This window comes from Saccopteryx leptura, chromosome 13, assembly GCF_036850995.1.
Source record: "Saccopteryx leptura isolate mSacLep1 chromosome 13, mSacLep1_pri_phased_curated, whole genome shotgun sequence".
Lineage (NCBI taxonomy): Eukaryota > Metazoa > Chordata > Mammalia > Chiroptera > Emballonuridae > Saccopteryx > Saccopteryx leptura.
In genome coordinates, this window is record NC_089515.1 from 999,093 (window position 1) to 1,011,986 (window position 12,894).

At 46.1% G+C, this 12,894-nt stretch overlaps 1 pseudogene; it reads left to right on the plus strand.

Annotated features, from left to right (window-relative positions):
- The first annotated feature begins 2,701 nt into the window (after positions 1-2,701).
- Positions 2,702-12,303, plus strand: LOC136384905 (histone-lysine N-methyltransferase PRDM9-like; annotated as a pseudogene).
- Positions 12,304-12,894: the final 591 nt, after the last annotated feature.

Sequence of the window (12,894 nt, forward strand, 5' to 3'; positions counted from 1 at the left end):
CAAGGACAATTTTTATGTCATTATAATCTTCTCGCAGATGAGTTGAAAAACCAATTGGAAACGCTGCATAAACATTATTCGTTGTGTAGGAGAACACATTTCAAACTTTGTTTAGAGCTGTCAAGAAATAGCCACCATTCTGTTGGACTGCAAGTGGTAACATCTAGCTGGCTGAGAAGACTACTGATATCATCACAGTAAAAAAAGTGTCTTCGGAAAAAAGTCCACAAAAATTGGTTCACGCTTTCTGAAATGAGATACATTAGCTGTATATTAGTTTCTTGAAGCCTGGAGGCCAATAACACAGCTGCCTTCTTTGATAGGCCCAAACTTCTTACTAAGTCATTCAATTCGGTTGGCTAAATTGCTGAGGGTTAATGACTGCTTGGCATCAAAAGAAGACCCTTCAGATTCTACAACCATTTCCTCATGCATTTTATCAAAATACACTTGATCACCATGTTCACTTTCCTCTTCCTTAGAAGAAATAAAACCAAAACCATTGAAAACTGGAACCGGAAGTGTCTCAGAGTGTGGGATAGGTCGTATTGCTGAAGGAATATTATGATATGTGATCATATGCCATTTTTTCTTGCCGATGCCCTTTGTATGGATCAGACAGAAATAACAGTCACTGCTGTGGTCCTTAGGTTCAAACCAAACCATGGGAATACCAAAAGGCATTCCTTTGCATTTTCATTTTGTCCAGTCATGAAGCATTTCCTCACAATTATGACTCACAATATGAGGAGCCCAATTCTTGTCTTGATCACCAAGGGGAACTTGAAAATAGGCAATATATGCATGTGTTACAAATGATGAAATATTGTGTCTTTGACGTTGAAGTGTGTAACAGCCACATATATAACAGAAGGTGTCAGGACTATTCTTACATTTATGCCTACTCAAAGAAGACATGATTCAATCTTAAAACAAAATAAGAGGGCATTTTTATAAGATAATAATATTTTACATTTAAAAACAACTACAATTATGTAAAAGTGATGTTTGTAAAACATTAATTGCCTTTTGGTTATGTTCAATCCAAGAGTCATTTCCCTTTAACTCCAATTTAAAAACCAATGCATGCCATTAATTGTAACAAAAAGAAATTAAAATTGCATGAAAACTAGACCATGCACCAAAAAAATGGATTTCATATTTGGAATCAGCAATGCAGAAATATATAGAAAAAGTTTGAAAACATTATGCAAAAGAAAATGAAAAAAAAAAAGTCCCCTAGTGATTAAAACAGGACATGCAAAACACACACCACGCAGCCCCTTTTACACCAGGCAGCCCTGCTCCAATTAAAAGGGCAAGGAGGCTCACACACCACAGGTGGTCCATTCAGAACCCACTCTTTCAGGCCAGGCCACACAACAAGTATTGTATACAACCGGCAGACTGAAACTATTCAACACACAATGTAACAAAGACAACTTTTTCAAGACTGGGCAAGATGACCATTTCATCAAATCAAAGAAACAAAAACAGACAAACAAAATGAGGAGACAGGCCCTGGCCGGTTGGCTCAGCGGTAGAGCGTCGGCCTAGCGTGCGGAGGACCCGGGTTCGATTCCCGGCCAGGGCACACAGGAGAAGCGCCCATTTGCTTCTCCACCCCTCCGCCGCACTTTCCTCTCTGTCTCTCTCTTCCCCTCCCGCAGCCAAGGCTCCATTGGAGCAAAGATGGCCCGGGCGCTGGGGATGGCTCTGTGGCCTCTGCCCCAGGCGCTAGAGTGGCTCTGGTCGCAATATGGCGACGCCCAGGATGGGCAGAGCATCGCCCCCTGGTGGGCAGAGCGTCGCCCCCTGGTGGGCAGAGCGTCGCCCCATGGTGGGCATGCCGGGTGGATCCCGGTCGGGCGCATGCGGGAGTCTGTCTGACTGTCTCTCCCCGTTTCCAGATTCAGAAAAATGAAAAAAAAAAAAAAAAAAAAAAAATGAGGAGACAGAAGAATAAACCCCAAATGAAGGAACAAGAAAAAAACTCCAGAGAAATATCCTAATGAAATGGAGATGGGTAATTGGACAGATAAAGAAATCAAAGCAAACAGTCATAATGATGTTCAATTGTTCAATAAACTTGAGAGTAAAATAGAGGAACTTAAGAGAGCGCTTGAACAAGAAAATGTAATAAGCTCATTCGGCTTGAGCGCGGGGATGTGGGCTTGAGCGCAGGATCATAGACATGACTCCACGGTCACCAGTTGAGCCCAAAGGTCGCTGGGTTAAAGCCCAAGTCGCTGGCTTGAGCAAGGGGATTACTGGTCTGGCTGAAGTCCCTGGCCTGGCCTGTCCTTGCGTCCCTTGGGCTGGCCCCATGTGTCTCCTCTCAGGACACCCCACCGCAAGAGTGCGCGCACGCGTGAGAAAGCACGCCTGTGGGCCAAGCAGTCAACTTCAGCGCCATCTCCCGCTCAGGCACGTCAGGGCTGAGCCTGCGGGGTGGCCGGAGCATGGATGCTGACGGGAGACCGCAGGGCGGAGCTAAAGGAGCAGCGGGAAGGGCGTGGGCGGTGCCGCAGGTGAGCGCCAGGCAGCGGGCTGGGGGCAGCCCAGACCCAGCCGGGGGAGGGGCGCTTCCTGCCGGCCGCTGCGGCGGGGTCACGTGGCCGCGTCTCCCCACCCCCCCACCCCACCCTAGGCCCCTGATTTTCCGGGACATCCACACTTACTTCTCCCAGGAGTGGCCACCATGGGCGACTGGGAGAAAGCGCGCTGCCGGAATGTGAAGAGGAACCAGGACGCGCTGCTAAACACAGGTAACCGGCGCGGGAACCGGGCGGGGACCACTGGACGGCACAGGGGCTGACCGAGTGTGGAAGCTGCTCCTTCAACCGCTTCGCTTTCCGGACCACGATTTTGTTTCTCTCCAGGCCTCAGAGTTCCTCAGCCCGCTTGCTGGCAGGCCACCAGACCCCTGGCGGAGGTCACTGAGGACTCGCATGAAGAATGGACTGGGAGGCAGCGAGGTGAGGGGCCGCAGGCAAGCTTCCCTTTTGAAACTGACCTGGGGTCAGCCCCCCACCCCCACCCCTCTCTGTAGCTAACAAGGGACAGAGCTTGCGTTTAGCAAATGAGCGAGATGCAAACAGTGCATTGTGCAGTATGGGGTGATTTGCTACACTGCTTCCATGTGTAAATAATTACACATATTTATAGATGTGTTAATGAGCAGGAACAGTATAGTAAAGAAATAACTCATTCAGAGCACTTGTCATCACAAGAGGAGAAGGAAGGTCTGGCTGGTGAGCAGTGCTCCAGGACAGGGCTACCTGGGTGGTGCCGGCCACATTGCAGACAGGAAAGGATTAATCATGGTGATTAAGGCAGCTGGGGTTGTGGGCCAGGGTAGGGACCATTGTATCAGGCCCTGTGTCAGCCATCTCTTCACTGTGTCTGGTTTTATGAGGGTGTGGTCAGTAAGGTGCTTCCATTTTCATGGGTCTAGCACTGAAACACAGCTGAAGTCCAGGTGTGATCTCTAACTTGACCAAAATGGTTTCTGTGGTCCACAGACCTGAGGCTCTGTTCCCAAGACTGTTTGATGCACACCAGACTCTGATGATTAATTAAGGAAGGGCAAGGATGGTCAAATGTGTAAAGGTGAAGGGATAAGAAGTTAAGGAGGCAAGGTGGTCATTGTACCATTAGACTGGACAAGGCCACTCTGAAACAAGAAGACAGGAACCCTGGCCAAGTTGCTTAATTTATTAGAGCATCGTCTCCATACACCAAGTTGTGGTTTGATGTCCAGTCAGGGCCCATATAAGAATCAACCATTGAAGCCTGTCCAGGTGGTAGCACAGAGGATAGAGCATCAACCTGAGACGATGAGGACCCAGGTTCCAAACCCCAAGGTTGCGGGCTTAAGGATAGGTTCACTGGCTTGAGTGTGGGGTCATAGACGTGACCCCATGATCGCTGGCTTGAGCCCAAGGTTGCTGGTTTGAGCAAGGAGTCACTGGATCAACTACAGTCCCTGGTCAAAGCACATATGAGAAAGCAATCAATGAACAACTAAGGTGCTGCAGCTATAAGCTGATGCTTCTCACCCCTCTCCCTTCCTGTCTGTCTGTCTCTAGCTAAAAGAAAAAAGAAAAGAAAGAATAATCAACTACTACATGCATAAATCAGTGGAACAACAAATCAGTGTTTCTCTCTCTTCCCTCCTCTCTAAAACCAATAAAAAAATTAATTTATTGATTTTAGAGAGAGGAGTGAGAGAGAAAGAGAGAAGGGGGTGGCAGTGAGGAGCAGGAAGCATTGACTTGTAGTAGTTGCTTCTTGTATGTGTCTTGACCAGGCAAGCCTGGGGTTACGAACTGGTGACCTCAGTGTTCCAGGTCGCTGCTTTATCCACTGTGCCACCACAGGTCAGGCAAATTTTTAAAAAGTTGTAAAAAAGACAGAAAGGATAAAGTGTTATGTTAAAGAAATGGACTTTCGCCTGACCTGTGGTGGCGCAGTGGATAAAGCGACAACCTGGAAATGCTGAGGTCGCCAGTTCGAAACCCTGGGCTTGCCTGGTCAAGGCACATATGGGAGTTGATGCTTCCAGCTCCTCCCCCCCTTCTCTCTCTCTCTCTCCTCTCTAAAATGAATAAATTTTAAAAAAATTAAAATAAACTTTAATAAATAAATAAATAAATAAATAAGGAATGGACTTTTTGCGTCGGCCTGGCGTGCGGAAGTCTCGGGTTCGATTCCCGGCCAGGGCACACAGGAGAAGCGCCCATCTGCTTCTCCACCCCTCCCCCTCTCCTTCCTCTCTGTCTCTCTCTTCCCTTCCCGCAGCGAGGCTCCATTGGAGCAAAGATGGCCCGGGCGTTAGAGTGGCTCTGGTCGTGACAGAGCGTCGCCCCCTGGTGGGCGTGCCGGGTGGATCCCGGGAGTCTGTCTGACTGTCTCCCCGTTTCCAGCTTCAGAAAAATACAAAAAAAGAAAAAGAAAGAAAAAAGAAATGGACTTTCTGTCCAGTTAAGTGACCTTTATTGTATTTTTTACATGAATGGCTAATTTTTTTTCTTTTTCTCTTTTATTTTAGTGAGAGATAGAGAGAGAGGGAGGGACAGACAGAGACAGACTGGCTGAAAGGGAGAGAGATGAGAAGCATCAATTCTTCATTGCAGCTCCTTAGTTGTTCATTGATTGTTTTCTCTATGTGTCTTGACTGGAAGGCAACACCACAGTGAATGACCCCTTGCTCAAGCCAGCTACCATGGACTTGAGCCAGCAACCATGGGGTCATGCTTATGATCCCACGCTCAAGCCAGCAACCCTGTGCTCAAGCTGGTGAGCCTGCACTCAAGCCGGATTAGCCCACTCTGACGCCGGCAGCCTCGAGGTTTTAAACCTGGGTCCTCAGCATCACAGTCCATCCAGAAGAAGCAAGACCCTTTGGACAACACTCTAGATGAAAATTGGTTGAGAAAAATTATTTGTAGATTTCAGTTCCCCTAAGTCCTCTAGAAAGGCTAATAAGTATGGCCCAGGTATGTGGGGTGAACTTTGGAGAGGTCTGAATTTAAACTCTACTAAAAGAGTGAATTTAGCACTGGAGCTTTGTGCAAATCTTACAAATTCTCTGAGCTCTTCAATGCTAATGTGTAAGGAGAAGATACGTGCATGTATGCTTTGACAGTATTCAATTAAATTTATTTATTTGTGTATGTATTTATTTATTTTTTAGGTAAGACGAGGGGAGATAGTGAGGCTGACTCCCATATGTATCCTTACCAGGATCTACTTGGCAACCCCAGTTCTCGAGTACTGAGCTGTTTTTTAGCACCTCAGGATGATGTGCTCTAGCTAACTGAGCCATCCTCAGCACCCAGGGCCAATGCTCGAACAAATTGAGCCACTGGCTGCAGAAAAAGAAGAGGGAGAGAAGGGGAAGAGGGAGGGGTGGAGAAGGAGATGGTCGCATCTCCCATGTACCCTGACTGGAATCACACCCAGGACATACACTGGCTATATCCTTTGACCACTGGCTAGGGCTTAAATTCAATGTAAAAGAACTGACACATACAAGTTGTTCAATAAATACATCTCTGATAATAGCAACCATATGCTGTTGGTGTTGTATACCAGGCCTTGCCTCAATACCTAACATATAATATGCCCTTAATAAAGTTGGGAAGTTATACTTCATAATAGGAAGATCTATAAACAAAGATTGAATTGGCCATCTGTAGTCAGTGTAGAAGCTTACTATTGTAGAGGCTCTCTGAGCCAATAGTTGACAGAGGATAATACCAGAGTATATCCTGGTGATAATTTGATGGGAGGACATTATTATGTGTTTTCTGACAAAATAGGGACTAACACTCCAGACTCCACCAAACTCACTCTTCTCCAACTTAGAACTCAGGAGAAAGGAGACTGAAGTAAAGATGTATAGCCTACAAGAAAGAAAAGGCCATGTGTACCAAGAGGTCAGCAAGCCCCAGAATGATGACCACCTCTGTAAGTGACCCTCACAAAGCATGTTATCTCTTCATACAATAATTTCATCTGGTCATTAGGCCCTTAGAGCATTCCCTTCCCCTAAGGACCTGCACTACAAAATTGAGACTCAATGATGTGAGTGCCTGGGCTCTCTCTGAAGCTCTACATGTCCAGGAACATGCACTACACCTTCCCTAATCCCTGTTGCTCTCACCCGCAGATTGTGAGAAGTGTCAGAACTTCTTCATTGACAGTTGTGACATGCATGGGCCCCCTACATTTGTAAAAGACAGTGCGGTGGATAAGGGGCATCCAAACCACACAGCCCTCACTCTGCTCCCTGGGTTGAGAATCAGACCATCGGGCATCCCTGAGGCTGGGCTTGGAGTGTGGAACGAGGCATCTGCTCTGCCAGTGGGTCTGCACTTGGGCCCTTATAAGGGCCAGATCACAGAGGATGAAGAGGCAGGCAACAACGGATACTCCTGGCAGGTAAGAAGTATTTACCTCTTCCCCTGTCTTGTGACTTCCCACATTCCTCCCATGGCTTGGTGGGACCTGCCTTTCTACATACTAGGACATGGATGGAGACAATCTGGTTAGCTCTGAGTACTGAGAGGACTTTGCAGACCATGGAGCTCCTGTTGAGAATCACAGGTTAAGTGGGAGCAAAATGGTACAGACACAAAAAAATGCTTCCTCCCAGCCCTGATTGGATAGGTCAACTCAGATGTGATGAGTAAGAAAAATATCATGTGGTCACAAGTGGCAATGCATGCGAGCTGAAAGACCTTTGTTGACAGTAGGGTAAACTAATTCTTCTATTACCTCCTCACCTGGAAAAAAAACCTTTACTTTTTCTTCTTGAAATGTAGATCACCAAAGGGAGAAACTGCTATCAGTATGTGAATGGGAAAGATGAATCCTGGGCCAACTGGATGAGGTAAAGCCAATAAGTTTCTGGAAGTCACGAGAACACTCATCCCTCTCAGGCCCATACATCTTTCCTTCTCATCATGCCTCCCTCAGTGGTCTCCCTCAGTCCTCTGTTCCTCTTTTATCTTCATTCAATACTCTTTCAAAGCAAGAAATATTTAGAGGAAAAAGGAGATAAAAATATAGCATATGTCCTCAAAATATAAATCTCTATGCTAGACAAAATTTAGCCACTGGCAAAAAACTTTGAGGGCCTGGATTACACTTTAATTTATCTAATTAACATTATTTAAGCAAACCCTTACTATATTCTAGTTTAGAGGAAGGTATTCATTACTTAAACAGATCATATATCCCATCTTCTTATGGAGGACTAATTGCAGACAGAGTGAAACGACTTTAGAAATATTTAACTATAATTTTTCTATTTTTTGAGAAGTGCACAGTGCCAGGATACCTAAATCATTGATAGCCTAAACCAGTGAGGGCAGCAAATTATCCCAGCCTCACTTCTAACTAGAACTGAGTTCTGAAGCCTGCAGAGCAATGATCATGGGCCACTTTCCTGAGGGGCTATTTTTATCAGGGGCTACAGAATGTGAATAATGTAATAATTATTGTTCTTTATAATTTTGCTAAGACAAAGAAACCTTTAAGCCCTGGCCAGTTGGCTCAGTGGTAGAGCGTCAGCCCGGCCTATGGAGGTCCGGGGCTTGATTCCCAGCCAGGGCACACAGGTGCACCCATCTGCTTCTCCACCCCTCCCCCTCTCCCTTATCTCTATCTCTCTCTTCCCCGCCCACAGCCCAAACTCCACTGGAGCAAAGTTGGCCCAGGCGCTGAGGATGGTTTCATGGCCTCTGCCTCAGGTGCTAGAATGCCTCGAGTTGCAGTGGAACAATGCCCTTGATGGGCTGAGCATTGGCCCCTGGTGGGCATGCGGGGTGGATCCTGGTCGGGTACATGTGGAAGTCTGTCTGCCTCTCCGCTTCTCACTTTGTTTGTATGTGGGGGACCTTCAGATTTTTATGGGAAACTGGTTGAGGTATCAAGTGCTACCTAGATAAAATGTGAGGAGAATGGAGAAAGGCCTCTCAAGAAAAGATGGACTTGGGCTGAGTATTGAGTGATGTGAACTAATCTAGACACAGAGTCCAACATCAGGTAGCAAGTTCTGTGATATAAAACAGAACCTGATTTAGTTTAGAGAAGCTAGAGGTGACTGGGTTTTATGGCCAATCAGGGTGAGGTTACATCTAGAATTGGCTTTGGAAAATGGTGTTAGGCAGAATGAGCACCGTAAGCAGGACCTGGACATAGGAAGTCATATGACATTGTGACAGGCTCAGACATTGAACAGAAAGTTCCCCGTGAGCAATGTGAGAGTGGGCAACATCAGAGCCCGAGTGTCAGGTGCAGAGATGGACATGGATCTGAAGGTAGTAGGAACTCATCGCCTGTGGGTTTCTTTTCTTTCACCTGCCTCAATCCCAGGTATGTGAACTGTGCCCAGAATGATGAAGAGCAGAACCTGGTGGCCTTTCAGTATTGTAGGCAGATTTTCTACCAAACCTGCCGGGTCATCATGCCAGACTTTGAGCTGCTAGTCTGGTACGGTGACGAGTATGACCAGATGCTGGGCATCAAGTGTGGCAGCAAGTGGAAGAGTGAGCTCGCAGCAGCTAGAGGTGGGCACAACTGTTCTTCAAAATGGAAAGAAAAGAGAGCACTCACTTTAGAAATTTTCATGGTACACTCTAAAGTCAGTAAGATTTCAAATCAGATGCTTCAGAAATTAAGGATTCATTTCATATGCCTTTGATTCTTACAAAAAATTTTTTACTTTTAATTTTTTTTAAGTGAGAGTAGGAGACACAGACAAGATTCCTTCGTGTGCCCTGACCAGGATCCACCCAGCAACCCCTGTCTGAGGTCCACACTCTGACTAGCTGGGCTATCCTCAGCACCTGAGGTCAACACTTGAACCAACTGAGCTATTGGGCTGATGCTCAAACCAATTGGGCCACTGGCTGTGGGAGGGGAAGAGAGACAGAAGGAGGAGAGGGAGGGAGAGAGAAGCAGATACTCACTTTTCATGTGTGCCCTGACCAGGGATTGAACCAGGGACATCCACATGCCAGGCCAGGGCCTGTTTTCTGAGGGCCACTCCTGTCTAGCATACAGGGTAAGAGCAGAGGTCGGATAGATGACCAGCAGCCTGGAAATGCAGTGCTGTGATCCAAGAATAGATGCTGGGACATTCCTGAGGTGGGACAATGGTGCTGTTCTCACCCACAGGGTGGCTTGTTCTCTAAGATTTGCTTTGTTAAGTTTTGAAAACAAATTTCAGTGGGGAATCCTCTCAGAGATTACTTCATCTCCAAGTGAGAGAGGATGGGAGAGGAATGGGAATCAGGCATGTAAGAAGCATGGTTGAAAGCCCTGCTTGGTTAGCTCAATTGGTTAGAGCAGGTGTAGTCAACCTTTTTATACCTACTTTTGTATCTCTGTTAGTCGTAAAATTTTCTAACCACCCACCGGTTCCACAGTAATGGTGATTTATAAAGTAGGGAAATAACTTTACTTTATAAAATTTATAAAGCAGTTACAGCAAGTTAAAGCATATAGTAATAATTACTTACCAAGTACTTTATGTCAGGTTTTTGCTAAGTTTGGCAGAATAAATCTTTATAAAACAACTTACTATAGTTAAATCTATCTTTTTTATTTATACTTTGGTTGCTCCGCTACCACCCACCACAAAAGCTAGAATGCCCACTAGTGGGCGGTAGGGACCAGGTTGACTACCACTGGGTTAAAGCATCATCCTGTAATACCAAGGTTGAGCCTGGTTCAGGACATATACGAGAAATGACCAATGACTGCATGTCTAGGTAGAACAATGAATAAATGCCTTTCTTCTTCTTCTTCTTCTTCCTCTTCTTCCTCTTCTTCTTCTTCCTCTTCTTCTTTCTTCTTCTTTTTTTCTTTCTTCTTCTTCTTCTCACTCTCCTTCTTCCTTTTCCTTCTCCCTTCTTATTCCTTCTTCTTTCTTCTTTCTTCTTTCTCCTCCTCTTCCTCTTCTTCCTCTTCTTCTTCCTCCTCCTCTGTCTCTCTAAAATCAATCAATTTTTAGGACACATGGTTGGGGAAGTATTTTGAAACAGGACTTCCCATTGTATATGAAATGGGACTGACACTGAATGAAATCAAATATGAATATTTGGTGTGAGACTTGAGGAAGAACATATTTTCAGTTTATCATCTGTGGGAAACTATGAGGGAAGCAATTCCTAGTTGGGATCAGTCGTCTTTCCAAATGACTGTGTTAAAAGCTACATGTATATAGGAAATGTCAGCATTGTTCCACCATACAAGGGGTGAAACAGCCCCTGATGCTACTTGACAGTCCCTCATCTGGAAATGTGTAGAAAGGACCCTTGATATGGGCTTTCTGGATTTCTAAAGAAGATATAGTACATAAAAATTTAAAGAGAAAAATTAAAAGAGAAAATTAAAAATTAAAGAAATACTTTGTGGAAGACAGAGATTACACTGTCAACCCCATAAGAATGACTTGTGGGAGACGTCTTTTTTTTTTTTTTTTTTTTTTTTGTATTTTTCTGAAGCTGGAAACGGGGAGAGACAGTCAGACAGACTCCCGCATGCGCCCGACCGGGATCCACCCGGCACGCCCACCAGGGGCGATGCTCTGCCCACCAGGGGGCGATGCTCTGCCCCTCTGGGGCATCGCTCTGCAGTGACCAGAGCCACTCTAGCACCTGGGGCAGAGGCCAAGGAGCCATCCCCAGCACCTGGGCCATCTTTGCTCCAATGGAGCCTTGGCTGCAGGAGGGGAAGAGAGAGACAGAGAGGAAGGGGGGTGGAGAAGCAAATGGGCGCTTCTCCTATGTGCCCTGGCCGGCAATCGAACCCGGGTCCCCCGCACACCAGGCCAACGCTCTACCGCTGAGCCAACCGGCCAGGGCCAAAATTTTTTTTTATTATTTATTCATTTTAGAGAGGAGAGAGAGGGAGACAGAGACAGAGAGAGAGAGAGAGGAGAGAGAGACAGGGGGGAGGAGCTGGAAGCATCAACTCCCATATGTGCCTTGACCAGGCAAGCCCAGGGTTTCGAGGGAGACGTCTTAACAGCAGACAAAACATACAGCCCAGGCAGCCTTATCAACCTCTTCTCTGACCAAAATATTCTCTTTCAGCAGAACCAAAGCCAGAGATAAACCCGTGTTCCTCCTACTTTCTGGCCTTCTCCAGTCAGAAATTCCTCAGAGAAAACGTGGGACACAATAACCCCCTCTGATTCTCCCAAGAACATCTACAAGAAAACATCTCCAATCAGAGAATCCCTGCCCAGAGGATCCAAATCAGCAGCAGCAACATACTGATACACACAGCTGGGATGACAAAGCTAAAGGTCAAGAGGTCAAAAAAAAGTCCAAACCTTTGATTAAAAGGACCAGGCAGAGGAGGATTTTAAGGGCCTTTTTAAAACCTCCCAAAGGACACATGGGGAGCTCTACTGAGCAAGAGAGAATAATGCAGGAAATGCCCAGCAGTAGCCAGGAAGTGAATTCAGTGGATACAGGCAAACTATCGATGGGAGTAAGAATGTCAAGAATTGTAGCTATCAAGTATGGAGAGTGTGGGCAAGGCTTTGATGATGGGTCAAATCTCAGACACCAGAGGACACTCTCAGTGGAGAAGCCTTATGTCTGCAGGGAGTGTGAGCGAGGCTTTACATGGAAGGTAGATCTCCTCAGACACCAGAGGACACACTCAGGTGAGAAGCCTTATGTCTGCAGGGAGTGTGAGCGAGGCTTTAAACAGAAGTCACATCTCCTCATACACCAGAGGATACACTCAGGGGAGAAGCCCTATGTTTGCAGGGAGTGTGAGCGAGGCTTTACACAGAAGGCAAATCTCCTCAGACACCAGAGTACACATTCAGGGGAGAAGCCCTATGTTTGCAGGGAGTGTGAGCAAGGCATTTCACGGAAGTCAGATCTCCAAATACACTAGAGGACACACTCAGGGGAAAAGCCCTGAGTTTGCACGAGTGTGAGCGAGGATTTAACTGGATGTCAGATCTCATATAGTAGAGGATACACTCAAGGGAGAAGCCTATGTTTGCAAAGAGGGTGATTTATTAGCATTAAATTGCATCTCCACAGCCATAGCTGTGACACAGGTCATACTCTAGTTCTGAGGGGACTTTAGAAGGAGTCTATTGACTCCTTACCCTCCCAAGACTAATTAGTACAGAAGTAACTGATTAAACAAATTCTTCACTTTCATGACAAGAGATGAGCTAGACAAACAGTTCCTTAAGTGCTATGGGAATGTCAACACCAATCTCCTCCATGGTCTATTGACCTCCTGTTCTAATAAATCTTATCTCCATAAAACTATGAAGCCCACATACCTCAATCCCCCCTGTCAATGAAACCTGAGAGTTCCAGGAGGGCCACAGAGAACTCACAC